The following is a 7,329-nucleotide window of genomic DNA, read 5'->3' as shown; positions in this document are numbered from 1 at the left end:
TTGCATAGTTCCATCATTTGTGCTAAACTACAGGCTTGAGAGACGCATTAATCGTTTGGAAATGAATTTTAAAGATTGAATCGAAACGCTCAACTGGCTTGCCACTATTATTGGACAGCTGCCTGTATGACTTCATGTTTGGCATGTCAAGAGGATGGACGAACCGATGGTATTGCTAAAGCCTTTTTTGTGCTGGTCTCAAGGTGGTGTTTGCGAAAAAAAAAGCTTCCTTCGTTCCTGTGTGGTGTTTGGCCGACGCTTCGCTGATGTGGCACTCACGGTTTTTATACTCCGCTTCAGTGGGACCAGTATCCAACTTCCGCTTTACACCAAACAGTACATTATGCGTATAGACAGTGCACTCAGCTTTTGGTATTGCGTCTTTTTGGTTCCTAAAACTTGTTCGAAGTTTCTTAGTACTTCAGCTATCAGGCGCGGGAGAAAAATGCCTCAGGAACGAAAAAAAGAAACTATTACTAGGACATGGTAAAAACGTTCTGGAGTTTGCCCAACAATTGACACTGAACATAGTCACCCAACAATTGATAATTTTCGACAAAAAGGAAGGTAGAGGGTCTTACATGCTTGTATACACGTGTGAAAACTGCACTGCGAAAACTATTTAAATTCAAAATAAGCGTTAAAGTCATCGGCTGGAAACTGCACCCACCACGGGCGATCGCCATTTTGCAATGACGTTCTTGACGTCTGAAGCTGTAAGGACAAGTACCATCATCTACTACCAAACAGAACCTACCACACGCGGTATGTGTGTTCACTGTGTTCCGAGTTTTGCTTGCCGCGAGGTCCACGTGTATCAGTGTGTTGGATGTGTTGCGGTGGGCTATCGTAACATGACCATGTCGTCGGCTCTATCACCACCTCACCATTGGTGCAGTGGTTCATCGAGCAGCAGAAGCGGCGACAACGTCGTGTGCGCTGTGCATTTTGACTTTGACTCCATCGGCACCAGCTCAAGTGAGGAAGATTGCCGCGAGGTCCACGTGTATCAGTGTGTTGGAAGTGTTGCGATGGGTCATCGTAGCATGATCATGTCATCGGCTCTATCACCACCTCACCATTGGTGCAGTGGTTCATCGAGCAGCAGAAGCGGCGACGACGTCGTGTGCGCTGTGCATTTTGACTTTGACTCCATCAGCCCCAGCTCAAGTGAGGAAGAACGTGTTGAAGACGGGTTCAAATTAGCTGCCAACGACCTCGGTGTTGTGGCAGACGTTGTAGATGGCCTTCTGCTTGCGAGCAGGTTTAAGCTGTATTGCTCAAACCCAGTGGAATCGACTTTCTTGTCGCAGCTGCATGTTTGTCATAGCAGGTACGGCTGGAGAAGCTGTAGGAGTGAGGCGAAAATTATTCGTGGCCCTTGGTGTGTACAATGTCACCTTGGGTTCGCGTCAGAAACAATGTAATCCAATGCCTTCGTGGTCAGCTGCAAACTGGCTGATGCCACAGAGCCAAAACCTGGTGCTGTTGGACTACTTGAGCTGGCTTGTTTCGGCAGCGTGGTAGTGGGGATATGAGGTTCAAAACTAAGGTTTCGCATGGCAGAGAGCAAGCGACGTGAAACTCCCGGTTGCGGCAGGGCTTGTCCGAAACATCAAAGTTAGTCTTGTGTCTGTGGTTTGGGAGGAGGCACAACGCATCACAATGCAGAACGAAGCATAGCTACCGCGATGGCGTACCGTTCATGTTGCGAGACATTGTTGTACAGGGAAAAAAACTAGCCTCTATCTTGAAGAGCCACATAGCTGGGCATTGTGGATAATATTCGGGCGAATCCGGCCGTAAAAAGATGCAGGGCGTCGTGGCCATTCAATCTTGTCGTCGCGCCATGGTGATAGGTGGGTCGGTTGTTGGTTTGCTCGATGCGAGTGTCTGGAGAAATCTTCTGGAATGTCAGTCCATGGTCCGGAGTCACCGCTGTAGTGCATAGGCAGAACATGAATGACGCTGCTATATTGAATGCGAAAATCAACTAATTGTGGTGGATTAGCAAGGCAATGACCAGTGAGATCAACTCTTTGTGCAAAGCACGAGCGTGTGCACGAGGTGTAGACGTTGGACTGTTCGAGTATTTTTGTCCGTACTAGCTGTCGACTTACTACCTGGTGTGTGTCGCTATTAAACTTCCTTGCGAAAAAGTGGAAGTGTGCTGGGTACGCAAATCTGGAGTTTCGAAGCCGGAAGCTGCCCACTGCATAAACAATGTTTGATCAGACCACTAAGCAAGGCGCCGCCCAGTAAAACACGACCCAAACTCAACTGGTCATTGTGACAATAGTTGTAGCGCGAGAACAAAGCAACAACACAGAGACAAGAAGGACACGAAGGACACGAGCGCTCGTGTCCTTCGTGTCCTTCTTGTCTCTGTGTCGTCCTTTTGTTCTCGCGCTATAACTATCGTCATGCCATACCAACTAGCCCAAGCTGCCATACTTCTTGTTTATTGTGCCTACCACCCTGCGCCAGCGGGATCCCACCTTCTTCAGCGGCTCCGAGGACCAAGATGTGGAAGACTGGCTGCATCTGTTAGGAAAGGTGAGTGCCGCCAACAAGTGGGACGACCCCTATAAATTGAAGTATGTCGCATTTTACCTGAAAGACGTCGCCAGCCTGTGGTTCACAAACAACCGTGCTGAATTAGCCACTTGGAGCACTTTAAAAACCACCCTTACTGCAGTATTTGATTGCCCCGCTGTGCACAAGCTCCGTGCTGAACAGCACTTACACGGACGTGCGCAAAGGCAGGGCGAAAGCTTGACAAGCTATATTGACCGCTGGCCACCGAAGTACCAATGAAGCGCCTACCACCGACCATCAAACAGGTCATTCAGGGGTAGGTCTCCGAGACGTTGCCATTGCCGGCGTCTGCCTCTGCACCAACACCTGTCACCACGCCACTAACTTATGCGGCCGTCGCGGCAACGCCACTGATTCGTCTGCCATTGTATACCCCACAACCTGTGCGAACGTCCACCGCGCCGTTTCCAGATACACAGGAGCACTTCGGAAATTTCTGGTGAACTGCTGAAAACCGGCGCATCTGCTACTTTTTAGGAATTCCAAGTCACGTTGCACGTCTCGGTCGTCGGCGATTCGCAGTGACGCACCAAGATACCCTGACTACTCGTTTCGCCCTCCATACCACGCGCTTCACGTGCCACCTGAAGTTTACGAACGCGATGCGCAAGTTGCTTCCGGTATCTAAACCTCCAGTTCTCGATGTTCTACTTCCCACTCGCCTTCCCCTTCAAAAATTCGTCATTCTGTGTCGCCTATGCGTGGACGACCCACCTCTATTGAGAAGGAGAACTAACTGCCGCAGCTCCGGAGGCACGAGCTGCGTCATCGTCTAATCGTTTAAGTCCTCACCTGTACCTCGCCAATCTTATTGATGTAATCGTTGATGATGTAAAAATACTTGCACTGGTGCCGCGACATCTGTGATAAGTCGAAGACTCGGCTGCTCTCTTTGAAAAGTGACGATGCTTTCTCCCATGGTTCCCCTTATCACAGTGAGTGCCAAACAAATTGAGCCCATTGCGGCATGTACAGAAAAAAAGTGATAATTCGAGACGTGTTGTACACCATTGAATTTCACGTGTAGGCTTAATGTTCCCTCGAAGTCATTCTAGGATAGAATATGTTATCATGTCATCACGGCGTCATGGACTGCGCTCGGGCCGAAGGGGAGCTGTGACCATTGCATGATGTACCTTCGGTTGTTGCGGCCGTATCTAATGTGGCAAATGTTGTAGTCAGACGGACATTGACCTTCCGCCTTTCAGCGCCCAGTTTTTCCCTGCCTACTATGCTTCAAGTTTCGACCATACCATCCTGTTCACGCCATTTGACGTCTTCAGTAGCCGCCACCACACATCGCTGCCAATCACTGTTCTAGCGCTTTGTGAAGACACTATACCAGAATATGAATTTTTGATCCCAGCGCAAACCCCTTCAGTTTGCGCCACAACGAGACGCTCGGCCACATTCATTTTATCGATAAAAGTTTAGCGGCAGAAAGAAAGACACAGATGGCGTCAAAGGCGGCCAATGGGGCCGTGCAAATCTCGCCACTTTATTCCACGCCTGAAACGGAGCCGCGGTGGCTGTCCACGTCCGACAAGCCATGTGCGTGAGCTCGTTCCGTCCTCGCGCACCTCGAGCTATGCATGAGCTGCGCGAGAGGTGCGGCGTGGTGGCCATCGAAATGGTGATGATAATCAATGTCGATGTGATGTAGCGGGGCACTACATAGGCTCCCCCCTAGCGCTTTGCGCAATCGAGATAATACGTACAAATAAAAAAAGATGGAAAGATATTATATATTACTTGAATGACAGTTCGCAAAGTGTCCGTTTGGGGAAGTCCAGGTTGTCAACGTGCATAAGCCATCGGGAAGCAGTGAGTTTCAGGCGGGCGACACTGAAAGAAACGCAGTGGACGGAGATGAAAGCGCCGGGTCGCTGCGGTCATAGACGCGTGTGTCCCACGACGACTCGGCGGGAAAATTTGAGAGCGAATCCGGCAGTTGGAGCGGACGTGGCTGACAAGGGTGCCCCCATCTAGAGTCGTGGAAAGGCATTGAAGAACCAGCATCGGTGATGTGGGTGAAGCGGCCTGATGGATCAAAGTGAAGCCATGATGACCGAGGACTGAAATGTAACAGTCACGACGGTCTCCGACAGCGCACATTGCACCGACAAGGAAGTCGACAAAGAGCAGTTGGCTGGCTGTGTTGATGTGGACGAAACCATCGACGCAACACCAACCTAAGCGATACAGTGTAGCTGCTGGGCCGGCGCAGGTGGCCGAGTCGACGGACGCGGAAAGGCCGTGCTCGAAGAAGCACACGAAGGTCATGGCAGGCAAGCATGTCAACAGTGACAAGTCGGCCGATGTGGCGCAGAGAGCTAGTGAACGCCTGGGCTGTAACGAGGGGCATGTCTGAATTCAAGGTGCATTGTTGCGAGCTTGTGTCACCATTCGAAGATTCTGGAGGGCGGTCATGAGACCCAGTAGGCACGGGCTCTACCGAAAGGTCGGCTGGCGTACCCGTGCTCGTCGGTGCAGCCTGGTAGTTGTCCGCCTGTGTGGTTGGTGCGAAATGTGCTGGCTGTTCTGCCATTGGCGAATCTTTCATCTGGTCCTTGGTAATTGTAGCAGCATCTGAAAGTTCCGCTGTAGCATGTCATGGGTAGGACCTTCAGCTACTGGAGACATCAAGGTAGAGGGTAGTGGCTGCGTGCAGGATGCGCAGATTGCCAATGTTGATGGAAGATCGCGTTTATTGAATATTGTCGACTGTGGAAGCTCCGGGATCGGGTGCCGAATAATTGGCGAAAATATCTCGGGTCCAGACTCCAAGGCGTGCGTCATTGTAGCCGTCATGGAGTCTGGTGGCAATGAGGTGTCGCATGCCGTTGATGTCGTAGAAATCGTGCACGTGGCAGGCACCTTCGATAAAACTTTGTACGTGGGCACCAATGGAGTGCTGCTTATGGTGGTGTAGTTAGGGGAAGTGCGAGCGTCTTCTACCTCGTCGTCGTGGTCGGGAGCAGGGTTCAATGTTCCTGTGACCAGATCTAAGGTAGGAGTCGTAGCCGGAGAAGTGAGGTCTTTTTCAAGTTAGGGCTGCGGGCTGTCTGGTACCACTCTCTGGGGCGGAGGAGAAACCTGTAACTCGTGGCTCCCCGGAAGTGGGCAGTAGGTTTCACCGTAGCAGGCGAGCACCGCAGCACAGAGGTCGTCGAAGGGTCGCGGGCTGGAGAATGACTCGGCGGCTAGGGGACGCAGCTCAACTGGGAGAGCGTCCAGCAGGACAGCGTGCATCATCGGCTGTGCCTTGATTCCACTGACCACGAGAATGACGTCGAGCCGCATAAACCACGTTCGGGAGTAGACCGGTTGAAACGGCAGAACTTGAGGCACAGTTGCGGAAGCATGGCAGCGGGCTGTTCGGCGAAGGGCTTGTTCTCCGAGTCACCTGTTTGGCGGCGAGAGAAGACAGATGTGAGACGGCGTCGAAAGCGGCCGACGCGGCCGTGCCGTTCACGCCACTTTATTCCACGCCTGAAGCGGAGCCGTGGTGGCTGCGTCCGACACGCCAGGTGCGTGAGCTCGTTCTGTCCTCGCGCAGCTCGAGCTATGCAAGAGCTGCACGAGAGGCGCGGCGCGGTGGCTACGAAAAAGGTGATGATGATGAATGTCGTTGATGAAGTAGCGGGGCGCTACAAAGTATTATCGTGCCTGTCGATTTCTTCGACTCCAAGCCAAATATGGAGCTGAATGCGTTGGTTCCTGACCTTGCCTCGGACAGCATGTCTTGTGATGCACTTCATCGTTCTACTGACATTCATCTCACCCCGGCTCAACAAGAGCAGCTTCTTACCTTGCAAGAATTCCGGCGTTTGTTTGACTTTCCCCAAGCGGCGCTAGGAAGAACGAGCACCGTTGTTCACGTGATTGACACAGGGAAAAGTACTCCTTTGCGCCAGCGCCCCTATCATGTGTCACCGGCGGAGCATCACGTAATTAAAGAACAAGGGTGCTACGCAGGATCACCCTAGCTTCTCGGGTGACCGAGCTTGCTCTGAGCTTGCCCCTCGCAGTTATGACAGGAAGACATTACGGCGAACGAAAAAACTGTGGCGTAAACCGGCTACAAAAACGCGTGTGGCGCAGCAAGCGCTCATGCAGAATTCGCAGTGCTTTTCGAAGGATCATTATGTTCAAATGGGTCAGCGCCGCCATGCTGCAAACACATTAACATTGTGTAAACGCTGGTACAGGCGCCGCACTATCACTTTTAAAACTATAGTCTGTTTTCAGAATTACTCACTAGATTACTTTTCGTTTATAAGTCCTTGAAAATAATAACACTAGATGGCGTTAGGTGTTTTGTATAAAAATTCACAGCATATCCACGGCGTGAATGTTAACAAATTGAGCGAAACGTCCGTCCATCTGTCTGTCATAGACAGACAGACCGATGGACAGAGAGACAGCTAGATGGACGCTTCACCTCACTCGTCATCATTACTTCGTGAATATGCTGTGAATTCTTTAGCCCCCTCCAGCATAGCGCTATACGTGAAATGCTTTGCGTGCATTGGAATAGTGGGCGTGCACTGGACATGCATGTGCCCAGAAAAGATGGACACTTCACATGTATGAAACGACCCTATTGCGCTTTGAAGCTCAGTAGCTTCGAACTGCGGATTTTTTGTTTTACATTGATGTATTTAAGCTTGTACAGCAACATTATTGTGTCAATTCAGCACCTTTTTGAGCAATTTTCCTAAGGTGATA

This window comes from Rhipicephalus microplus, chromosome X (assembly GCF_043290135.1).
Source record: "Rhipicephalus microplus isolate Deutch F79 chromosome X, USDA_Rmic, whole genome shotgun sequence".
Classification (NCBI taxonomy): Eukaryota; Metazoa; Arthropoda; class Arachnida; order Ixodida; family Ixodidae; genus Rhipicephalus; species Rhipicephalus microplus.
This window is presented reverse-complemented; position numbering follows the sequence as displayed.